At 36.4% G+C, this 20,732-nt stretch overlaps 1 protein-coding gene and 1 pseudogene across 6 annotated transcripts in view; one reads left to right on the top strand and one right to left on the bottom strand.

Moving 5' to 3' along the window:
* Positions 1-20,732, bottom strand: part of FAF1 (Fas associated factor 1) — a 503,750-nt gene that overhangs the window by 173,443 nt on the left and 309,575 nt on the right. The window lies entirely within an intron of this gene.
* Positions 1,882-20,062, top strand: LOC118522495 (histone H3.3A-like; annotated as a pseudogene).

Raw genomic sequence — 20,732 nt, 5'->3', positions numbered from 1 at the left:
TTAAGAATTATAATCTATAGCAGAAAGAATCTATCTGCTTGGGTATAATGATATCAACTCCTTAACTTCCTCAGTGTGTTAAATTTTAAGGTGTTTCCATGTACAGAGTCTTATTTTTACCTTACAACAATGCTGAGTAGTTGAAAGAATGGGAAATTGAGGCTCAGAAACATTTATTCCTTCAACCAACATTTATTGAGCACCTACTCTCTTAAAGTATTAGATACACATGGTGAATAAAAAATAGACATCTGTCCTTGTGGAGCTTACAGTTTAAAGTGGGAAATAATCACTTATATAAAATCACAACTGTGGTAAATGCAAAGAAAGACTGGCTTCCATGAAGAAATGGTTGAGTCAGAAGAATGAGTAAGAATTATAAAGCACAGATCTTGGGGGAGTATAACTGTTTCAGGTACAGAGAACAACATTTGTAAAGGCCCAATGATGGTACATTAGAAGAACTCACAGAAGACCAGTGTAGCTAAAAAACAAGAGACAGGATAATATAACATAAGACAACACTAAAGAAGTAAGCAGAAATCAGACTATGCAGGGTCCGGTGGGTTATGCTAATGATTTTGGTCTTTATTTGGAATTTAAACAGAGAGACTACTTGAACATACACATATATTTTTTTTTAAAAGAATAATCCTGATGTAGTATGAAGTGTAGACTTGAAGGGAAGGGAAAGTGGATACAAGAGCCCAGTCTGTAGGCTTTTCCAATAGTCCAGATTTAAGAAATTGGTATCTTGTATTAGGGTGGTGGCAGTGGAGATGGATAGAATTGAATAAATGGGAGCTATATAGTGCTAACATTGACAAGAATTGAATATTTGGATAAAGTCAGCAAGGGAAAGAGAGGTACCCAGAGTAACTCCTATCTGACTTGTGAAACTGGACGGATAGTGATGCCATTAATGGAATCAGGGAACTTTAGAAGGGGACCAGGTATGGCCAGGGAAAAATATAAATTCAAGTTTGGTTATGTTGAATTTAAGGTACTATGTGACCTCTAAGAGGTGATAAGAAGGCTCTTCTGGAACTCACATGGGAGGACTGGGCTAGAAATATAAATTTATTAATCACCATCACATGGATGACAATTTAAGCTATAGGTATGATGAGAATGCCTAGAAAGAACACACAAAATGAGACAAAATGAGTACATGGAACTATGCCCTAAGGAACTCAATTTAGTGATTGGGTAGAGAGAAGGATGAGCTTCCAAAGAAGACCAAAAAGGAAGGAACAGAGGCAGGGGAAAAACCAGGAGAGTATGGTATCCTGGGAGGCAAAGAAAGAGCATTCCAGGAAGGAGGAGTTTTCAACAGGATCTAATGCTGCTGAGAAGTAGTACCCAGCGGGGGAAACTACCTAAATGCCTGTCCCATTAATAGTAAAATAGATGAATAATGAGGAACATCCACATAATGGAGTATTATAAAGCAATGAAAATGAATCAAATATAACTACATATAAGAATATGGATGAACCTCATAAACATAAGGTTGAAAAAAAAACGAAGAAAGGAAAAGAGAAAGCAAAGAATGCATAAAGAAGACAAACAGTATATACTATATGATTCCATTTACATATGTTGAAAGCCAGACAAAACTAATTTAGGGTCTTAGTTTTGGATGAAGGGGACCTGAGAGGGTTTTCTGGAATGTTGCAAATGTTCTCTTCCTTAGTCTGGATGCTGATTACATGAAGGTATTTACTTTATGAAAATTCATCAAGCTGTACATTTATGAGGTGTACAATTTTCTGAATGAATGTATTTCAATTAAAAGGTTTTTTTTTTTTTTCCTCTAACACTGTTAAGAAATCAAGCAGAGCTACAATGAGGATTGAGAGGTCAACTTGGTTTAGTAACATGGCAGTCAACGGTACCTCAAGAAAAGCTATTCCAGTGGAGAAATGGGTTGAAGGTGAAGGTGGTGTGAGGTGAGGAATCAGTCAAGCAGAAAAAATGGAGATGGTAAATACAGATAACTCTTTTTGAATTTTGGCTGCAAAAAGTAGGAGAGAAAGTAGTAGTTAAAGCCAGGGGAGGATTTGTTTTTATATACCCATGTATATTTGTTTTTATGGTGTGTATATGTGTGTTTCTTTTATGATGAGAGGCTTTTTGTGCTTAAAATGTGGATAGAATATCCAGCACAATGACATTAGTTAAAATACTAAAGAAGAGATCATTGATAATGTACAGTTCTGAGAAGACAAATGGGAATGGGGTACTGAACACAGGTATAGAGATGATCTTATACTCAGCTTAGATTAGAATCAATGTTTTCTGACCTCTAAATCCAGTGCTTTTCCTATACACAGTTACCTGATTTCAAAGTGTGGGATTAGTTAGTGGCAGTATTCTAATGTTCAGTATAAAGGAGCTTCCAAGTTTTAATCCTGTCTCTGTGGAATTGGACAAGTTTTTAAATAACTCGCCATGGTATCTTCCTTCCATGTTTAAAATGGAAATGACATTTAATATCATCTGGAGTTTTATGGATCAATTGGTAAACCCTCAGCTATTGGCATTAGAGATGAAAAAGGTTAGAATGATGATACCTTCTCCTTGAATGTTAAAAGCTTGTGAGGAAATAAAGTTGCCAATTGTCTATAGATCAATGAATCTAAAAGAAAGAGAAAGGATTGGCAGACGTGGTACACACAGTGGTCATCCTTCACAGTAAATTACAGAAAGATCTAGTTTCCATTTTCCACCTCACATTCCATAAAAGTAGAATTATTGACACAATGAATGTGGCATGCTCATCTGTGAGCTCCTCCACAATGAACAGAATGCCATGGTGAAGAACACAGATGACAGATAGGCTTTCTTTTTTTTTTTTTTAATTTAATTTTATTATGTGATGTTAGTCACGATACAGTACATCATTAGTTTTTGATGTAGTGTTCCAATGAATCATGGAACACAACAGATAGGCTTTCACAGATGTCCTGTCATTCATCTACCTCTGCTATTACGAGAGGCATACAATGTGGTAAGGCCATGAACTCTATTCTACTTGGGTTCAAATACCACTGCCACTTATTAATTATGAGGTCATATGAATATGCCTTAATACGCATGTTTGTGTATTGTTTGTGTAAAATGGGACAAACAATAAACTTCACCTCCTACGGTAGTTAGAAAGATTGAGTTATATTATTATATACACTGCTAAGACTAGTACCTTGTGTATAGTATTTTTAAAGCACTACCTAATGTTATCATTCTTAGAGAGACAGGTCTAAGATGAGCTTAAGGCAAAGGGATCAATCTTATGGAACAAAACAGATTCTTTAAGGAAAATATCTGAATGTTCATAATAAGTGAAGTTGGAGAACTATACAGGGAAGGAAAAATAAGAACCTGGGATTGAGGGTTCATAAGGAAATCCCTTTTGGTACAATGAAAAGAAGTAGCCTTTAGAGTCAAACCTGTGCCAGGATCCCCTTTCTACCAGTTCTTCTCTGTGCATTGTTGGACAAGTTACTAAATGACTCTGAGCCTCACTTCCTTCATGTGTAAATGAGCAATAATAACATCTACCTTTCAGAACTGATTAATGGGAATATGAGGAATAAAGTATATAAAGCCCCAGCAAGGTGCTTAGAACAAAGTAGGAAAAATGGGTATCGTTCCTGTTATTACTATTTTTATTAATAACAAAAAGAATAATAATTAGAGGTGAAGAGAAATGGTTACATTTCATCTAGACTTTTCTTTTTTTTTTTAATTTCCTAGGGGTCAAGTCACAAATGTATTCCACGTTTAGCTGTAACATTTTTATTTTATTATTATTTTTAAGTAATCTCTATGCCCAACATGGAGCTTGAACTCACAATTCTGAGATCAAGAGTTGCATGCTCTACTGCCTAAGCCAGCCAGGTGCCCCAGTTTTAACATATTTTGTATTAAAATAACTAAACTTCAATTTTTGAAAGTTATTTTAAATGTTCTTGCTGCAAAATTTGATGTCACACTGCAAAAGGCCAATTTTCATTAAATTATTTTTGAGTTTATAATCATCTGAAAATAGACAAACATCATGATGAAATTTTTGCTTCTGAAATCAGGGAACAAGTGATTATGTTAATAAAAAGAAACAATTCCCTGAATATAATAACCATTTTTAAACACGGAATCTTTACATTTTTCAAAAGACTATTATGCCCTTTTCCCTTACCCTATAGGTCTTATTTTTCTGGTTTGTTTGCTTGTTTGTTTTGTTTTTAGTAATAATTATAAGCTGGTATTTATCAATTCTAAAATACTGTGAGGGTGATATGGTCCTAAAGACCTTCTTAGTGGATAACTAAATTTTAAGAGATTCCTAAGTAGATAACCACAGCACAGAAAAGCATATCATATAATAGTACAACTCTTACAGATCTCTCTTCTCTCTTTCTCTTCTTTAATATATCAAAGTAGATGACTGATTAAGCTAACTGTAAAAAGTAAGAAATGCAATGAACACCATGGAGTAACACACTGTTAATAAAGGTCTACTAAATATCATTTGAAAATGCCATATTTATTTGTCACTAGTCTGAAGGTTACCCTTTTTTGTCTGAATTACAAATATTTGAATTTTATGACGGTTGAGTTTACATCTGCTCTAAATGAGACTGAAAGGTTAGAAACAAGTAACACAAATCAGATCTCCACCTTTTCAATTGCATACCTAATCCAAGATAACTAATTAGATGTTTTAGGCCAAATTTCTATTCTGAGTCCTCATTCATGTGCTATCCATATGCTTGTTCACCTAGCATGTTCACTAGAAATTTACAAATCAGGGAATACATCTACTCTTTTTCATCTCTTCAGATTCTCCAGTTACTTCTCTATTCAGCTCATTCTGCTTGCTTCCTGTTTAACTGTGAAATTACATTTAAATTTTAGGGGTAAGATATGTAAGTGCTTAATACCTTCCTTCAGATCTGCATGGTTTAATTCAGGTTAGTGTTCCTGTTTCTTCTTGGGTGTTTTTTGTTTGTTTGTTTTTGCCTCTTTTCAATAAAATCAACTACACTGACAGTTGTTTCTAGCTCTCATGGCTTCTCATACTTACCCATTGTTACTGGAGTTCTCCTTCTTCCAGAATTAAGACTATTAACTCTCCTAGCTTCCAGAGTCTAGCGGGAAAACATGGCTCCTTAGGGCATCTATATTCTTTCCAGGTAAGATTCTATTTTCTCCAGCAATTTCTTGATCTGCCCACACCACCATGCTCTATCATCAATAGTGTTTTCTTCTGAACTTTAAGTACTTTATATAAGCTGCTATTTATAAAACATTCATTTTTAATTATTCCACTGCTGAGAATACTGAAAAGAAATTAAAATAACTCTGAGAGTGTCCAAATACAGCTCTTTGCCTCTGAAACAGCAAGATATTGAGGAAATGGTTTCAAAATGAGAAAATGATACACAGAAATAAAAGATAACTTCTAAACTTTGAGATGGAACAGCTGGCATTGTTCACCGGCAATTTAGAGGTCAGATGCATTTACTTATTAAGCAAGTACTTAATTACATCATCACTAATAACTTAAAATATCCAAATTAATGTTACATATAGTTGGAGAACATGTATTGGTTCTTTAAAGTTTTATTTGTAGCATCAGTCCTGTATTTTCTAACCTGTCATAATTAATTCAGTCCCCTTGCACTTTGAAATCTCCACAATAATAAGAACTTTATCAGGCTGGTGTTGGTATGAAGTGGCACAGCAAACCGAAATCCCACCGGGAGCAGTCCACAGACTTCCCTTCTAAGCAGCAGAAAGCTGTTATCATTTTCTGAATTACAGGAACTATAAAAGGACACTCTACTCAAGCTGCCGCTGAATGTCACCTGAAAAGCAATCACAAAAGGGCTCTGTCTTGGCTTATCTCTGAGCTCTGTCACTACGGCAACCAGCAGGGAATAAGTATCTGTGGGTCTATGAATTTCAGAATCCCATAAAAGCCAGGGCTAAAAAGGCATGTGCAGCCTCTCAGAGATTGACTGCATTAATACATTAGCAAATACTGTGAAACACTGGATAAATGTCAGCAATTATGGAAAAAGCGTCTAATAACGATATTCGTTGCCTGTCAAACCCCCGTGAGGTTTGATATGTAACTGCCACTCAAAGCTGTCTGTAATTTTATCTCTTTTATACATCTGAATCCACAGCATTCAAATTTGTACTTTGAAAGTAATAAACTGTAAAGCAGTTCATTCCGTGTTGATCACAACTGTCAACAAACATACAATAAAAGAACAAAAAGACTTTCATTGGCTGTGGGAACAAGCAGTACCAACAATCTCTTGTAGATGTTTATCCAAAAAAACCTTTATATATTATACATGTAGAATATTAAACAGTGTCATGAAGTGGGCCAGCAATTGGTAAGACTATTGATTAAGTCACCCTGAACTAAAAAAACTACTTATCATGCATAAATTTTCATTTTAAGCCTTCTCTTTCTGTTGGAAAATTTATAGGAATTTAGCCAATTGAACATAGTTGCAAACAGCCCTTTTCTTTGCACATCAAAAAATTCCATGGAATCTCTGTTAGCTCAGAAACAGGTTACAATGCTATCTTCACTACCTTTCTCAAACAGAGAATTATAGGCAACTGACTGTTTAAAACCCAAGAGTCCAAAAGCACAACTTAACAAGCTGGGAACATTATTCTCCAGATTCATATTTCCATTGCTCAAAAAATGACTTATTAAGAAATCTTATCACATACGTTACAGCTGTTCAAATGCAATAGACAGCATGTTAACTTGCAAACACAAATGCCAGAGATTAAGTAGTGCACATATATATTATAAACAACCTTTCATTTCTCAGTTATAGAATAGGGTCAAGTACAAGGGTTCCAATAAGACCTTTCTCAATAACAGAGGAAAAGAGCTTGGTTTCTTGAAAAAGAGCAGGGGAACATCTGAAGAAAGCAGTAATATATATTAGAGTACTGGGCTAGGAGTTATTTATTGCAATTTAGAGCCAATCACTTGACTTTTCAGAATTACATTTAATATAAATACAAGAAACATTTACTGTTTATTTTGTGCCAGGAGCTATGCTAGTGCGGCACCTGAGACACAAAGATGAGTAAGATCTGCTTCCTGCCCTCAAGGAGTTCATAGTCTTATAGAGAAAAGTGTATACAAACAAATACATTATTACAACTACTCTAAGAGCTAGTTAGAAGTGGTTTGAAATAACACTGAGGATAATTTATAATAATACCAACTGTATTCTACTGTACACTATTTCTATCAAAAATTATTTAATCTACTACTTGGCTCAAATGAGATCACGTATATGAAATATGCTTTGTAAACTAAAAATCATTATATAAGTGTCTCTTAATATGCCTACCTAGCACTATATTAAGTAACTGTGGGTAGCAAAATAGAGTATTGCTGCACATTCCCTGCCACATTAATCAATCATATGGCTACTATTCAAGAACACATACATATACAAACCAAAGTGCTACAGTGAAAGTCAAAAATTCAATTACACCCAAAGACCCATAAATGCTAATCTAATAAAGGAAAATAAAGACAAATTTTGTTTCTCTGTTTCTGCCTTTTATTGAATAACTGTTATACTTCAAACCAGTATTAGTGCAGTTCTGGAAAAAAATTTGACTGGATATTCAAAAATTGAAACTATCTTGGGAAACATGGAATACATAAGAAATAGCATGGTACAAGATAAGGTACATGGCATCAGGGAGGGAGCAGATTTGGAGTTGAATACTGGTTCTGCATTTTGCCTTCTCATTTATCAGTTATGGTTTTAAATCAACATTTCATCATAATCCACTATTAAAAATAGAACTTAAAGGCACCTGTGTGGCTCAGTTGGTTAAGCGACCAACTCTTGATTTCAGCTCAGGTCATGATCTCAGGGTCATGAGATCAAGCCCTGTGCCAGGCTCCACACTGGGCATGGAGCCTGCTTAACATACTCTCTCCCTCTCCCTTGCAGTATTTACAACTTTTCCATTATTATTATAGTTGTTATGGTTATATATGATCAGTGTGTTTTACTATTATAATTGTTTTAGGGGACCATGAACCACATCCATATAAGGCAGTGAACTTAACTGATAAATGTTACGTATGTTCTGATTGCTCTACCAATAAGCTTTTCCCCATCTCTCTCCCTCTCCACAGGCTTCCTTAGTCTCTGAGAGGGAATATTGAAATTACACCAATTAATAATCCTACAATGGCCCCGGAGTGTTCAAATGAAAGGAAGAGTTGCATGTTTCTCACTTTAAATTAAAAGCTACAAATGATTAAGCTTAGTGAGGAAGCCATGTTGAAAGCCAAGATAAACTGAAAACTATGCCTCTTGCACCAGTTAGCCAAGTTATGAATGCAAAGGGAAAGTTCTTGAAGGAAACTAAAAGTGCTACTCCAGTGAATATATGAATGATAAGAAAGTGAAACAGCCTTATTGCTGATATGGAGAAAGTTTGAGTGGTCTGGATGGAAGATCAAACTAGTTACAACATTCCCTTAAGTCAAAATCTAATCCAGATCAAGATCCTTATTTTCTTCAATTCTGTGAAGGCTAAGAGAGGTGAGGAAGCTGCAGAAGAAAAATCTGAAGCTAGCAGAGGGGAGTTTGTGAGGTTTAAGGAAAGAAGCCATTTCCATAATATGAACTTGCAACATGAAGCAGCAAGTACTGATACAGAAGCTGCAGCAGTTATCTGGAAGCTCTAGCTAAGATAATGAAGGTGGCTACACTAAACAACAGATTTTCAACGCAGACTAAACAGCCCTATATTGGAAGAAGGTGCCATCTAAGTCTTTCATAGCTAGAGAGGAGAAGTCAATGCCTGGCTTTAAAGCTTCAAAGGACAGGCTGACTCCTGCAAGGGGCTAATGCAGCTGGTGATTTTAAGCTGAAGTCCATGCTCCTTTACCTTTCTGAAAATCCTAGGGCCCTTAGGAATTACATAAATCTACTCTGTCTGTACTCTTTATATCAAACAACAAAGCCTAGGTGAGAACACATCTGTTTACAACACGGTTTACTGAATATTTTAAGCCCACTGTTGAGACCTACTGCTCAGAAAAAGAGATTTCTTTCAAAATACTACTGCTCATTGACAATGTTCGTGGCCACTGAAGAGCTCTGATGGAGATATACAACAAGAGTAATGCTGTTTTCATGCCTGCTAACACAGCATCTATTCTGCAGCCCATGAGTCAAGAAGTCCTTTCAACTTTCAAGTTTTATCATTTAAGAAATCCATTTCGTAAGGCTATAACTGCCACAGATAGTGATTCATCTAATGGATCTAGGCAAAACAGATCAAACACCTTCTGGAAAGGATTCACCATTCTAGATACCATTAAGAACATTCCTGATTTGTGGGAAGAAGTCAAAATATCCACATGAACAAGAGTTTGGGAAAAGTTGATTCCAACCCTCATGCATGACTTTGAGGGGTTTAAGACTTCAGTGGTGGAACTAACTGCAGATGGGGTGGAAAGAGCAAGAGAACTAGAATTAGAAGTTGAGTCTGAAGATGTGACTGAATGGCTGCATTCTCATGATAAAACCTGAACAGATGAGGAGTTTCTTTTTATGGATGAACAAGAAAATGGTCTTGCAAAGGAATTAACTCCTGGTGAAGATGCTATGAAGACTGTTAGAATTACAACAAAGGACTTAGAATACTACATAAACTTAGTTGATAAAGCAACAGCAAGATTTGAGAGGACTGACCCCAATTTTTTTTTTAAGATTTTATTTTTTGCATAGAGAGAGACAGCAAGAGAAGGAACACAAGCAGGGGGAGTTGGAGAGGGAGAAGCAGGCTTCCCGCTGAGCAGGGAGCCTGATGCGGGGCTCGATCCCAGGACCCTGGGATCATGACCTGAGCTGAAGGCAGACGCTTAATGACTGAACCACCCAGGCGCCCTGGACTGACCCCAATTTTGAAAGAAGTTCTACTGTGGGTAAAATGCTGTCAAACAGCATCACATGATACAGAGAAATCATCCATGAAGGGAGGAGTCAATCAGTACAGCAAATTTTATTGTTGTCTTATCTTAAGAAACTGCCACAGCCATCCCAACCTTCTTCAATCACCACCCTAATCAGTCAGCTGTCATCGACATAAAGGTAAGACCCTCTACCAGCAAAAAATTTACAACTTGCTAAAAAAGCTCAGATGATGGTTAGCATTTTTCTAGCAATAGAGTATTTTTAAATTAAGGTATGTACATTGTAACAGACTACAGTATGAGGTAAACATAACTTTTGTGTGCACTAGGAAACAAAAAAATTCGTAAATTCGTTTGACTCGTTTTATTGCGATATTTGCTTTACTGCAGTGGTCTGGAACCAAACCTATGATATCTTCAAGGTATGACTGTATTTCTTTATGCAATAATTTGTAGTTTTCAGTGTACAGATCTTGCATATATTTTGTTAGATTTATCCTTAAATATTTCATGTTTTTGGGTGGAATCATGAATGGTATAATATTTCAAAAACTCCATCTTCAATGCAGTATTTTTTTTTTTTTTGGTATATTAATCTTGTAGGCTATGCCCTTGTTAATTTCACTTGTCACTTTTAGTAGCTTTTTTGTTGATTATATTGGACATACAAAGAAACAAACTACTAAACACAGTGCATAAGAATAAAGATAACTTATGTAAATTATAAGTTACATAAATTATAAAATATGCAATTTAATTTTGTTTTGGTCAGATATAATACACTTGATTGCAGTCCTCTAAAATTTATTAAGACTTTATTTATGGTCTAGGCCATGGTCTATGCTGGTGAATGTACCATGTACACTTGAAAAGACTATGTACTCTGCTACTGTTGAGTAAAGTGTCTATAAATGTCAATTAGGTCAAGTTGTTAAGAGTTGCTCAAATCTTCTATACCCTTATCTGTCATTTTCCTATAATTGCTGAGATAGGAATGTGAAATCTCCAGGTATAATTGTGAACTTGTCTATTCTTCTGGTCCTGTCGGTTTTTATTTTATGTATTTTGAAACTCTTATTAGGTGCATACACATTTAAGACTGTTATACCTTCTTGAACTGTCCTTTCAATCATTATGAAACGTCTCTTTTTAGTCCTGGTAATACTCTTTTTTCTGTACTTTGATATTAATACAGTCATTATAGCTTTCTTATGTTTAGTGTTTGTAAATATTTTCCCATTTCATTTATGTCTAACTTATTACTGTCATTATATTTAAAGTATGTTTCTTATAGGCAGCATACAGCTGAGTCTTGCTTTTAAAAATTCATTTTGACAATCTTTGCCCTTTAATGTACAGACCATTTATATTTATTGTAACTATAATGTGGTTGGATTTAAATCTTTCATCTTGCTACTTGTTTTGTACATATCCCATTTTTTTCCTTTTTCCTGCCTTATTCTGGATAATTCTTTTTTTAGTATTCCATTTTATCTATCTTAACAGCTTATTAACTATATTTTCTGTCTTTTTTTTAGTGGTTGCTCTAAGGTTTACATATGCATCTTTAGTATAACAGACAATCTTCAATTAATATTATATCACTTCATGTATAAGAAGGAACCCTACTACAGGGTGCCTGGGTGGCTCAGTTGGTTAAGCGACTGCCTTCAGCTCAGGTCATGATCCTGGAGTCCTAGGATCGAGTCCCGCATCGGGCTCCCTGCTCAGCAGGGAGTCTGCTTCTCCCTCTGACCCTCCCCCTTCTCATGCTCTCTCTCAAATAAATAAATAAAATCTTAAAAAAAAAAAGGAACCGTACTACAATTCTGTTCTGTCTTTCATGCTATTGTTGTCATATATTTTATTTCTACGTATGTCCAAAAGTCAGTATTAGTTATTTTTTCTTTAAATATTTATCTTTTAAAGAAATTAAAAACAGAAGGAAAAATGTCTTTTATACTTAACCACATTTTACCATTACTAGCACTCTTCATTCTTCTGTATAGATCAAAGTTTATTCTGGTGTCATTTTCCTTTTGCCTAAAGAACTTCTTTTAATATTTCTTATAGTGGAGGTTTGCTGGCACCAAATTCTTTCAGTTTTTGTTTAAAAAAGTATTTTTCCTTCACTTTGAAAGATTATTTTCACCTTATATAGAATTCTAAATTGTCATTTCTTTTAACTTTCAGTACTTTAAAAATGTCAAGCTTAAAAATAAATAAATAAATAAATAAAAATGTCAAGCTTTTTAGCTTGCATTGTTTCTTTTTTTTTTATTTTTTTTATTGTTATGTTAATCCCCATACATTACATCATTAGTTTTAGATATAGTGTTCCATGATTCATTGTTTGTGCATAACACCCAGTGCTCCATGCAGAACGTGCCCTCCTCAATACCCATCACCAGGCTAACCCATCCTCCCACCCCCCTCCCCTCTAGAACCCTCAGTTTGTTTTTCAGAGTCCATCGTCTCTCATGGTTCTTCTCCCCCTCCGATTTCCCCCCCTTCATTCTTCCCCTCCTGCTACATTCTTCTTCTTTTTTTCTTTCTTAACATATATTGCATTATTTGTTTCAGAGGTACAGATCTGAGATTCAACAGTCTTGCACAATTCACAGCGCTTACCAGAGCACATACCCTCCCCAGTGTCCATCACCCAGTCACCCCATCCCTCCCACCCCACCCCCCACTCCAGCAACCCTCAGTTTGTTTCCTGAGATTAAGAATTCCTCATATCAGTGAGGTCATATGATACATGTCTTTCTCTTTTTGACTTATTTCGCTCAGCATAATACCCTCCAGTTCCATCCACGTCGTTGCAAATGGCAAGATCTCATTCCTTTTGATGGCTGCATAATATTCCATTGTATATATATACCACATCTTCTTTATCCATTCATCTGTCGATGGACATCTTGGCTCTTTCCACAGTTTGGCTGTTGTGGACATTGCTGCTATAAACATCGGGGAGCTTGCATTGTTTCTGATGAGAAATCTAAAGAGTCTGTATTTGTTCCCCTGTGTAATCTGTGTTTTTTTAATTCTTTCTGCTTTGAAATTGTTTTTTCTCTTTATCACTTGTTTTCAGCAATTTGACAATGATACTCCTTAATGTAGAAATCTTTGTGTTTACTCTTCATGGAGTTCATTGAGCTTTTTAGATCTATAAGTTTTATAGTTTTCATCAGCTATGGAAAAACTTTAGAGATTATTTCTTCAAGTATTTTTTGTCTTGACCTCCTTCCCCAATCTTTTCTTCCCTTGAGGACTCCAATTGCATGTCTGTTAGACTGCCTAATTTTACCCTAGAGGTCACTGATACTTTGTTCATTTATTCTTGTCTTTTTTTCTCTCTGTGCTTCAATTTAGGTAGTTTCTATTGTTATATATTCAAGTTCACTGGTCTTTTCTTTGGCAAGTTTCTAATCTGCTATTAAGCCATCCAGTGAAACTGTCATTTCAGATATTATATTATCTCTAGAATGATATGTTATTCCATTTTATATATTCTATTCTCCCCTCAGTAAGTTCATGTTTTTAAATCCTTGAGCATATTCATAGTATTTATAACAGCTGAAGTCCCAATGTACTAATTTCATTATCTAAGTCACTTCTAGGTCTATTTCTTTTGACTAATTTCTCTCCTGATTGTGGGTTAGGTTTCCCTGCTGTTCATATGTATAGTAACTTTTGACGGGATGCTGGACTCTGTTTCTTAGAGGCAATTTGTTAATTTGTTAATCAACTTGTTCCTTTTGAAGGTTGTTTTTAAGCGTGTAAAACAGCGATCCTAAAGTAGTCTTCACCCTAGCGCTTGTTTATTCACTCCATTATGTGTGACTCTTCTGGAGGGTATCTCCTGAATGCCTCACGTAGCCACTGAGGTGTCTCTACTATGCTGGTGGGAACTCAGATTATTCCCAGTTCTGTGTGAGCTCAGAATTATTTGCCTTACAACTCTCAGTTAATTGTTCTTTTTCCTGGCAGTCATTGGTTGTCCAGCCTCCTGGAATTTCACCCAATGCATGCACAGATTGTTATTCAGCTAAACGCCATGTGGGACACTATGTAGATTTCTAGAGGTTTTTCCTCTGCTAGTACTCTACCTTGCAAAAAGTCTAGCTGCCTTGACTTCCCTAAACACTCTGTCTCTTCAAACTCAATAAAATAGCAGGTTCTGCTTTGGTTTCTTCTCCCTACTCTGGGATCCAGAAATTGCCTCCAGGATTGGAGATGTAAGAATGTAAGACCACCATAGGGCTCATTTGTTTCCTTCTTCAGAGTCCTGCACTACCTGTTGTCTAATATCTGAAAATAGTTATATATCACATATTTTATCCAGTCTTCTAGTTGTTTATAGAAGGAAGAACATTTTCATAGCAGTTACCAGAAGCAGTGGTCTACAGGTTTGGGATTTTAATAAACTGAAATCAAGATTCACAGCATCTGATTATAGTGCTTGTAAATTTCCTGTTGGGGGATGTCTCGCTTCCATGTGTTTGCCCTCATATTTACTGAGTAAATATGTCCCTTGAATGTTTCATCCACCCTCCCAAATTTCTCACTCTCTCTGTTCAGGGTATAGTCCATTTCACAACTTTTCACTCCTTTTAAAAATCAAACTTTCTTCTGCTTTCAAAGCTGTTCTTTCTGGCTGTTTAGTCTTTGCCTGTGTTATTTGTAAAAGACTCTATATGTTGACAAGGATGTATGCTCTGAAGCTACAGAGTCTCACTACCATCAAAAGCAACATTATCTATAACCTTGCCAAATAAAGAAAGAGCCAGTGAAGACATTCAAAGATTGCCTAAATTTGTCTGACCTAGGACAGGCCAACAGAGTAATTTAAATAGCATAAAATGGCCCTGAAGCTACCCAAAGAATGTTTCTGATTCTGCATGTGTATGTGATATAAAGAAGGTGCTTACTCAAGGGAAAAGGAGGTAATGTTTGTTGAATGCCTACTAAATGCCAGACATTACACGAGGGGTTGGCAAACTTTTTCTGTAAAGGTCCAAACAGTAGATATTTTAGGCTTTGTGGGCATGTGATTTTGTTGTAACCACACACCCCTGCCGTCAGTTATAGTGTAAAAGAAGCTGTATACAATACATATACAAATGGGTGTGACTGTGTTCCAATAAAACATTATTTACAAAAATAGATGTTGAGTGGGATTTGGGCTGACAGTTATAATTGCCAAACCCTGCATATTATGTGCTTTACCTATTCGGTAAAACCATATGAAATTGTTAATATTCAATTATCTCATTCTTAAAAAGTGGCAATTTCATGTTTCAACCTGTTACGTTAATCCATTTAATCTTCACAATAGACTTCCAAGGGTGTCAATAGCATCCTCATTCTGCAGATGACGAAACCGAAATTCATACTGTAAGTAACCTACCCAAATAAGAGCAATACTGCGATTCGATGAACTTGGACTGCCCTGCTCTGACACACACACATCACACAGTGGTACAAAACAGCTTGGTGTCGCCCTGCCCCCCAACCCCAACTATGTTATTCTTCTTGCCACTAAAGAAACACTGAATTTTGATAATTTAATTTTTATTAGAAAGAAAATAAACCCGATTCTCAGTTTATCAATTTACTATAAAAATATAAATTCACTGTTGTTTATTGTCATAGATGTCAACTTAATGGAGCTCTGAACAATTCTAATGAGTGAATGTACTCTACGTTTGACTCTTATAGAGCATACAAAGATGAGGAAGACCGTTCTTACTCTCAATTTTTAGAATTTACAAAAGAGAGGAACATAAGAATACAAATTGAAATACAATCAAATATCCCTTTCTCTGGGAAGTCATTTTTTCACTACCCCCATCTGTCAGCAAAACTGGCTGCTCCCTCTTCAATGATCCTTCTGCATTTACATAAACTTCAACTGTCATTGCTTATACATCTGTCTCACACTATATTTTGCAATCCCTGAGGAATGGACCTGAAGAACAGGACCTTCTTCTTGCAACTTTCAGGGCCAGCATGTTTACTGGCCTATAAGAATTGTTCTACAAATGTCAAGTGAACGAACAGATAGATGGATGAAAAACAGTAACAGCCAAAGGTTAACTATGTTAGACATTACCTTGTATTGACTACTTTGATCTTCAAAATAAACTTAGGAGTAACTGTATTTATAACTACTGACTCTTTCAGTCTTCATAATACCTCTAGGAGTAATTATCTGTGTTCTACACTTATAGACTGACACCCATAGAGGTTAACTGTTTGTGGTTGTTCAGATGGTAAGTAATAGAGCCAGGTGAGAGGAATAAAGGAAGGAAAGAACCAAATAAGGGAAAGTTAAAATAATTTAAGTAGAAGAACAGCACCTGGGTGGCTCAGTCGGTTAAGCATCTGACTCTTGGTTTCTGCTCAGGTCATGATCTCATGGGTTGTCAGGCTCTGTGCTTGGCAGGGAGTTTGCTTGGAGGTTCTCTCCCTCTGTCCCTCTCTCACATTCATGCGTGCTCTCTCTCTCAAATAAATAAATAAATCTTTTTTAAAAACAGAACAGAAATATAAACTTATTTCTAAGAGGACTGGGGAAGGTGGCATGGGAAGAGGCATATAGGCAAAGTTTCTTAAAGAAAAGTCTTGGAGGTTGAAGTCCGGAATTGTGATGCCACCAGCTTTGCTTTTCTTTTTCAACATTCCTCTGGCTATTCGGGGTCTTTTCTATCACAAAGCTGTAATCATCAAGACAGTATGGTACTGGCACAAAAACAGACACACAGATCAGTGGAACAGAATAGAGGGCCCAGAAATGGACCCTCAACTCTATAGTCAACTAATCTTCGACAAAGCAGGAAAGAATGTCCAATGGAAAAAAGACAGTCTCTTCAACAAATGGTGTTGGGAAAATTGGACAGCCACATGCAGAAGAATGAAACTGGACCATTTCCTTATTGCACACACAAAAATAGACTCAAAATGGTTGAAAGACCTAAATGTGAGACAGGAGTCCATCAAAATCCTAAAGGAGAACACAGGCAGCAACCACTTTGACCTCAGCTGCAGCAACTTCTTCCTAGAAACATCACCAAAGGCAAGGGAAGCAAGGGCAAAATGAACTATTGGGCCTTCATCAAGATAAAAAGCTTTTGCACAGCAAATGACACAGTCAACAAAACCAAAAGACAACCGACAGAATGGGAGAAGATATTTGCAAATGACATATCAGATAAAGGGCTAGTATCCAAAATCTATAAAGAACTGATCAAACTCAACACCCAAAGAACAAATAATCCAATCAAGAAATGGGCAGGAGACATGAACAGACATTTTCCAAAGAATACATCCAAATGGCCAACAGACACATGAAAAAGTGCTCAACATTGCTCGGCATCAGGGAAATCCAAATCAAAACCTCAATGAGATACCGCACACCAGTCAGAATGGCTAAAATTAACAAGTCAGGAAATGACAGATGTTGGCGGGGATGCGGAGAAAGGGGAACCCTCCTACACTGTTGGTGGGAATGCAAGCAGGCACAACCACTCTGGAAAACAGTATGGAGGTTCCTCAAAAGTTGAAAATAGAGCTACCCTACGACCCAGCAATTGCACTACTGGGTATTTACCCCAAAGATACAAATGTAGGGATCCAAAGGGGTATGTGCACCCCGATGTTTATAGCAACAATGTCCACAATAGCCAAACTATGGAAAGAGCCAAGATGTACATCAACAGATGAATGGATAAAGAAGATGTGGGATATATATACAATGGAATATTATGCAGCCATCAAAAGGAATGAAATCTTGACATTTGCAACGACATGGATGGAACTAGAGGGTATTATGCTAAGCGAAATCAGTCAATCAGAGAAAGACATGTATCATATGATCTCACTGATATGAGGCATTCTTAATCTCAGGAAACAAACAGGGTTGCTGGAGTGGTGGGGGGTGGAGGGGATGGGGTGGCTGGGTGATGGACACTGGGGAGGGTATGTGATATGGTGAGAGCTGTGAATTGTGTAAGACTGTTGAATCACAGACTTGTACCTCTGAAACAAATAATACATTATATGTTATAAAAAAGAAGATAGTAGGAAGGGAAAAATGAAGGGGTGAAACTGGAGGTGGAAACGAACCATGAGAAACTATGGACTCTGAGAAACAAACTGAGGGTTCTAGAGGGAAGGGGAGTAGGGGGATGGGTTAGCCTGGTGATGGGTATTAAAGAGAGCACGTATTGAATGGAGCACTGGGTGTTACACGCAAACAATGAATCATGGAACACTACATCAAAACTAATGATGTAATGTATGGTGATTAACATAACATAATAAAAGAAAAAAAAAGAAAAGTCTTGGAGGAAGGAAATTATTGCTCTAGGTATTCTAGGCAGAAGGAATAGTATGATTAACTGACTCAGAGTAGGAGAGAGTATCATGTATATTTCAGGAACAGCAAAAATGAGTATTTAGCTAAAGCTGAGATATATATGTTATCATATTCAATCATTGAGAAATATTTACTGAGCATTTATTCTGGGCCTATATGGGAAAATAAACCTAGAAGAGAAATTTCAGAGCAAAGAATGAAGGGTTTTGAGTGCCAGCAATAAAAATCTGTACATAAATCAGCAAGTATTGGGTTGCCATTGAAGATATTACGTAAGCAAGGCTGAATGTGATTCATTATGCACTTCAGAAATGTTAACCTTGCAACAATGGATGGAATGACTATAGTGGAAGCTTATGAGTTTACTTAGCAGGTAACTAGAGTGTAGTAAGTATGTGGTAATTGTGAGAGTCTATTCAGACAGCAGCTCCTCTAAAGTGGAGGGCAGGCATCCAGTGGCAAGGGAATGTCCATAATTTGACACCTGCCAAACCCAATGCATCAGGGAGAAGTTACAGAAGAAAATGTTTTGTTCCCACCAGAAGGATCAAAGTAGATAACATACCTAACATTCACAAATTCTTTTTATTTAAAATTACAAAAAGGAAGGAGGGTGTGTGTGTGTGTGGTTTTTGTTTTGTTTTTATTTTATAGAAAAACCATTGTGTAATGATTCTGCCTATAAATGATCTCCTTTTCAACGTGAAAATATTTAATAAGCAGCTTTCTGATTCCTAACACGTGCCTAAAGAACTGATTCTAAAATTCCTAATTTCTCAAGAGGCACCTGGGTGGCTCAGTTGGTTGAGGGTCCGGCCCTTGATTTCAGCTCAGGTCATGTTCTCAAGGTCGTGGGACTGAGCCCTGCATTGGGCTCCATGCTCAGTGGGGAGTCTGCTTAAAGATTCTCTCTCCCTCTCCCTCTGCCCCTCTCCCTGCTCGCTTGCTCTCTCTCTCTCTCAAATAAATCTTTAAAAAATAAAATAAAATTCCTATTTTCTTAAATTCTGAGTTAACATTCCTTTAGCCAATGATGGAACCATAGAAGCCCATTAGTAAACTCAAAAGAAAAAATAAGGTACACAATAAAAAAGGATTAAACCTGAAGGATTAAATTGTGTTTGCAGCCACTGCTGCACCACCTCTAGCTCACCCAGCTCTAGCTGAAGGAGAAGGGGAGTAAGTAAGGAGGTGTCTATTCCATGGCCCCTACAAAGTGGACTGCAAATCTACTGGTGATAAAGCACTGAGGAAGCAACTGGATACAAAAGCCGCTAGCAAGAGTGCACCCTCTACTTGAAGGGTGAAGAAATCTAATCGTCACAGGCCTGGTATTGTGGCACTGTGTGAAATTAGACGTTATCAGAAGACCGCTGATCTTCTGATTCGTAAACTTCCTTTCCAGCAGCTGGTGCAGGAAATTACCCAGGACTTCAAAACAGATTTGTGCTTCCAGAGTGCAGATACTGGTGCTTTGCAGGAGGCAAGGGAGGCCTATCTGGTAGGCCTTTTTGCAGAAACCAACATGTGTGCTATCCATGCCAAATGTATAACAATTATGCCAAAAGACATCCAGCTAGCACACCGCACATGAGGAGAATGTGCTTAAGAACACACTATGACGGAAAACATTTCATTCTTTAAAAAAAATTTTTTTTTCTCTTCTTCCTGTTATTGGTAGTTCTGAATGTTAGATATGTTTTTTTCCATGGGGTCAACAGATATCTAAGTATATGGTTGAAAGTGGAAAAACAGAGGACACAAATCAGGTATTGGCAGTTTTTCCATTTTCATTTGTGTGTGAATTTTTAATATAAATGCAGGGACGTAAAGCATTAATACAAGTCAAAATATTTCAGTGAACAAGTTTCAGCAGTTCAACTTTATAACAATTATAAATAAAACTGCTAAATTTTTCTGCACAATGCCAGCATTTGGATTTTTTAAAAACAAGTAAATTTCTTATTGATGGCAACTAAATGATGTTTGTAGCATTTTTATCATACAGTGTATTCCATCCATTAACTATACTTTTCTGAGTTGTCCTACATGCAAGTACATGTTTTTACTATTGTCTCTCTTCTGTGCTGTTCCTGTAAGTTTGCTATTAAAATACATTAAACTGTAAAAAAATTTTTAATAAAAAAATGGAAGGATTTTTTCTTCCTTTATATAAGCATTATTAAAACTTGGAATTTTAAAAACTACATATATTCAAATTGTCTGCATTACAATAAATAAGGTGTCCAGACATAATTCAGAGTGTTAAAATTATTTCTACTCTCTGGAAACCAAGAGCTTCCTTGTTAAAGTGTAAAATGAGATTTCGTCTACTTGCAACTCCTTGTTCTC

The sequence above is a fragment of the Halichoerus grypus genome, chromosome 5, assembly GCF_964656455.1.
Source record: "Halichoerus grypus chromosome 5, mHalGry1.hap1.1, whole genome shotgun sequence".
Lineage (NCBI taxonomy): Eukaryota > Metazoa > Chordata > Mammalia > Carnivora > Phocidae > Halichoerus > Halichoerus grypus.
The sequence above is the reverse complement of the archived record's forward strand: the minus strand, read 5'-3'. Positions and strand labels throughout refer to the sequence as shown.